This window comes from Euphorbia lathyris, chromosome 2, assembly GCF_963576675.1.
Source record: "Euphorbia lathyris chromosome 2, ddEupLath1.1, whole genome shotgun sequence".
NCBI lineage: Eukaryota > Viridiplantae > Streptophyta > Magnoliopsida > Malpighiales > Euphorbiaceae > Euphorbia > Euphorbia lathyris.
In genome coordinates, this window is record NC_088911.1 from 61,143,848 (window position 1) to 61,149,444 (window position 5,597).

The window sequence follows — 5,597 nt, forward strand, 5'->3', positions numbered from 1 at the left end:
CTGACTTAGTCACCAGTTGACTAAGCTAGTGTCTTACTTCACTCAGCGCGCTGTGTAATTCCTTTTTAGAGAAAAAGAAGTCAGCCTAAACGTACTAAAATTTAAAATAGTTCCTATCCCCCCCTTGGAACTAATTCGTTACGTTATAAGGGACCAACAGTGTGGACTTTGGTTGATCCACTCGAAGGGATAAAACCCATTGGGTGCAGGTGGATCTTCACGAAGAAGACAGATATGGATGGAAAGGTTAATACCTACAAAGCTAGGTTAGTAGCGAAAGGATATTGTCAAAGACAAAGAGTTGACTATGATGAAACTTTCTCTCCAGTAGCCATGTCCAAATCCATCAGAATTTTGCTTGCTATTTCCACTCATTTAGATTATGAGATTTGGCAAATGGATGTGAAAACATCTTTCCTAAACGGAAACCTACTTGATGATGTATATATGATGCAACCTAAAGGTTTTACGTCTAAGGATGCAACTAAGGTTTGCAAACATCAGAGATCCATTTATGGACTCAAGCAAGCATATGGGAGCTGGAACAAACATTTTGATGAAACCATAAAACAATTTGGTTTCGAGCAAAATTGCAAAGAGGCTTGTGTTTACAAGAAGATTAGTGGGAGCTCAGTCGTGTTTGTCATATTACATGTGGATGATATATTACTGATGGGAAACGATGTAGCTACACTATAATCGGTGAAAGTATGTTTATCTGGTAACTTCTCTATGAAAGATTTGGGAGAAGCAGCATATATCTTAGGGATTAAGATCTATAGAGATAGATCGAGAAGACTGTTTGGTCTTTCACAAGCTATATATATTGATAAGGTGTTAAAGTGGTTTAGCATGCTTGAATCAAAAAGAGGTAACTTACCTATACGACATAGGATGAAGTTAAACAATCATCAGTGTCCTAAAATGGAAGATGATAAGAGACGCATGGTTGTAGTTTCCTACACCAGTGTGATCAGTTCGATTATGTATGATATGTTATACACTAGGCCTGATGTAGCATTTGCATTGAGCATGAAAAATCACTATCATGGAAATCCAGGTGATATATTACTTGAGAAGGACTAAAGACATGTTCCTAGTGTATGGAGAAGGGGAACTGAAAATAGAAGGATTTTTAGATGTCAGTCATCTTACAGATGGGAATGATTTTAGATCCCAATCAGGATACATGTTTATTTTGAATGGGGGCACATTCAGTTGGAAGAGTTCCAAGCAGGTAAGCTTAGCTTTCTCTATGACCGAGTACAGCGTAGCTGCTGAAGCAGCAAAGGAAGCAGTTTGATTAGGAAGTTCGTGACTGAACTAGGAGTGGTGTCTGATATTGTGAATCCCATTATTTTGTATTGTGATAACAATAGAGCCATTGCACAAGCAAAGGAACCACGGTCTCATAATGCATCCAAGCATTACCTTAAGCGATACCACCTAATCAGGGAGATTGTAGATAGAGGAGATGTGAGAATATAAAGAGTGCCCCATCAAGGACAATGTTGTAGATCCGTTGACAAAGCCTAACCCAAAGAGTTCATGATCATCATTTGAGTTCTTCTGAGATTAGTTTCAGAAACAATTGGCTTTAGTCCAAGTTGGAGTATGCTGGGGTTTTATGTCTTATAGACAATTGTTTTAGGATATAAATACTTGTAAATGAATTGTTCTTTTAAGTCATTTGTTTTAATAAGATATAGTATGTTTAACTATATATAAAGGTATGCATCTTTTATTAAGAACTAACTAAAGTTAAATAAAAGGAAATCCCAAAGTTTATTTAAACTGATTATAAAGTGTTCATACAAGCATGAAGTGACACTAAACTTTATGATAAACTAATAAACTTAAAACCACTCCAAGTCAAGCAATATGTTTAAGGGGTTGATATAATGCTGTTGAGACTTGCATGTAATAATGTCTTCTATTGTGAAAAGAGAGCTGATCTCACAAGCTTCAGATATGGAGATATCTGGACAGTTGCATGGATCTGGTGAAGGAGTTCATTAGGATTGAGGACCCGACTCAAGATAACAGGATCAATGGATTTATCCTATGCCACTTGTTTATCTCAAATGGTATTTATGGGTATAATTAATCCTCAGACTCAAATAAATATTAATTAGTGATTATGGGTTATGGAGTGTGATGCTTTGACTCTATGCAAACACGATCCATTAACAGGAATGATCATGGGGTGTGTGCGTTAGTCGTTGGGTATCACATAAAGTAATTGCGAAATAGTTAATATTAGATTGAGCATTCGTCACTCCTGAGAAATGGGAGATATATCTAAGGGATGCTTGTGGAGAATTGACTTGAAATCCTTGCAAGGTGATAAGGTTAAGAGTAGAAATGGAGATTCCACTCAACCTATCTATTTAGAGTTAATTCTACCTGTACAAGTAAAACAAACGTCTCATTATATGTAACTTGACATAATCCATAGTTACAGATTCGTTTAAAGGATATAACTGATGAAGGATCGAATTATACTAGAACTAATACAGAAAGGTAAACGACGGAATCAACCTGTCTTCTTATTACTCTAGGGGAATGTTTACGATTGTGCTATTCACAGTCCGCGCACTCATTCCATGATACAAATGATTGAATATAATTTGGAGAAATTAATTAAATGACTGAATACGACTAGTAGTAATAAGAACCTATTGGGTCATACATGAGACTTGGAATCGGAGGGCGAGATGGTAATTATAGAGTGGAGTAATTAAATGGGCCGAAATTTATAGGTGTGTATATTAAGTAGGAATAATTGATTTATTTGTATAATTGTAAATAGATTATAATTATACGATAAAGTTTAATTAGAATTATAATGAGATTAAATCATTAATTAATATTATCATATCCTAAATATAAGTTATCTAATATAGATAAATATGATAACTTAACATACTTATCTAATCGATAATCCTAATTAGAATGAGATTATAATTAAGTGTTTTAATCTAATCCTAATAGGGTTTGGAATTAAAATTAAACTATATACACCCCTCTATATTATGATTTTCGGCCAACACACATCCAAGAGGAAGAAATACTCCTGACTCCACTCGACTAATTATCATCCTTGTTTTCTCTCTTTGATCTCGTGTTGATTCCTTTAGAGGCAATCTATTTGGATTGCTATTCAACGGTTGATTACTAATCGTTTTATTCTTGTTTGTTTTTGTGTTTTTGGAAAGACAATTGATTTCCGTGTAGGCACATCTCTAGCAACAGTAAATAGTTATTCATAAAGGTACATGCTTTTATCCCTATTTGATATGAAATAACGATTAATGGATCCTTGGTTAAAGGAAATAGGTAAAAAAAAAATTTATATTTCCGCTGCGCCCCATTTGCCTATTTTCTTATATATGTCCATATTCCTTCCGATTTGGTATGCAAAAAATTTATTCGCCAACCTCTAGTATGTTACCCCCACATTTTTAGACTAAACAACATTACTTTATAGTTGTAAGTACATTGGTGTGTTGTGAATGCAATCTTTTTTGCACCTTCTGGATCCATCTGAATATTGTGAAACCCCATCTTAACATTTGTACAAAAGTAAACTTCGTGGCCTACAATCAAATCAACTGTGTGATATATGCTGGGGAAAGGATACTTATCTTCGGGACTTTCCTTGTTTGGATCAGTAAAGTCTATGCACATATTGTATATACCATTTGGTTTTTTTGACTAGCACGACATTAGCCAACCATTTCAGTTATGTTATTCCCTTTATGAACCCATTCTTGAGCAATTTGTTCACCTCTTCTTCTATAGATTTTTTCTACTCTTGTGCATGGTTCCTTTTATTTTGGGACATTGGTGCAGCCACCGAATCTACATTCAACTTGTGTGTTGTGATGTCCTTGATGTCTCATACACACCAAGTGAACACTTCTTGCTCTTCCACTAGCACCTTCTTAAGCTCTTCTTTAATTTCTTTATTCTAGTTTTTTTGCTACTCACAAATCTTTTTACGGTGCTAATATGAGTATCTCTACCTCCCCTATTGGTTATAACTTGAGCTCATCCGTTTCTTCCTTCTCTGCCACCTATTGCAATAGGGCTATATAAGATTCCTTCACATCCTTTTGGCTTCCACTAGACATGGTTGAACCTTCATCCATAGGGATCTGTAAGGTTAAGTATCTCATCGATCATTTTGCATATGTTTCAAATAGAAAAGGTCGACCTATGATGATGTTATATGCCATATTTTGGTTCACAATCGTGAATTCACAAGGTCTTGTCCAAACACTATTCCTATCTCCGAACTTGCTTCGCAAAGTCACATGATTATGTACCGACAACTTATGACGGTGAGATTTTCCATTAGCATCCGAACGAGTTCCACTATTGCTAGATCTACCCTTAGTTTCTTAAGGGCTTTGTAGGTGATGATGCTTGTAGAGCTCTCGGTGTCCTCTACCATCATAATGAGCACCAAAACATCTCTATGGTGATAAGGTATGAGATTAAGAATGAAGATCATTGTTTAATGATTCATACCTCTAGAAGATTCATTTGGATCGGGGTGTTGTCACAGGTTCCACCATAATCCTGTTGATATTACTTGCAGTTATACTTGCGAGATTCCCATAACAATACATTATGCATGAAAGCTGACCGGTCTAAAGGACCTTATCTCGGTGCGGCATTCGCGTCACCCACGTCGTGCAAGTGCACCCCTAATCCGATGGTCAATCGACTGCACCCCCGCCTTTCCCCTAGTTATTGGTTAAAGGTTTGTAAAGTTCATTTACTTATAAACTAGTTAAGATTTTCATTTATTTCCTATGTGGGATGAGAATGTTTAATTTCTTTTTATTTTCTTCTAAAACATTTTAAGTGGTTCTTTTTGAGTATCAATTTCTCATTGATCATTTGTCCGTTTTGAGTTTATAATATATTATTAAAAAGATCTCATGTCATAAAATAAGTTGACATATTTCAAGTTATTCTAAACTTCATTTATCCTTATATATTTAAACCTCAAGTTGACAAAAAAATAACAAAACAAAAGTTGTTTATTATTTGTTTTGGATATATATTATAAAAATAATTTTAAATTAATTATATATATTTAATATGTATATAAATATTATTTATTTATTTATTACGTTATCCGGTCCGACCAATCTGAGCCATTCGATCTGACGAAATAGCCTGTGATCTTCTATGAATCTGGTTTGGTATCCGTCCAATTCTGATAACATTGGAAAACAGCCATATCCTCACAGTTTAAGCATGTTAAATAGAGTTTGAATTATTCGCATAAATAGCGGCTTAATGTGTTAAAAATTTGTTGTGCAAGAGTTTAATATATCTAGTTAAAAGACCAAAGATTTAATGTGTTTAAAAATAATTGATTAACAACTTAATATATTTAAAACAACAATAATAATAAAAAAGTAAATTGATTAGGCCTAAAATATTCATTTTATCAAATAAGAATTCCGTTCAGACCTTTGAAGGGTGTTAGTTTAAAACAAAATTAGTAATTTTCTAATTGTTTAAAGGACTATGCGGTTCTGAAGCATCTCTCCCTTGACGCTAGACGTCCGGGCATT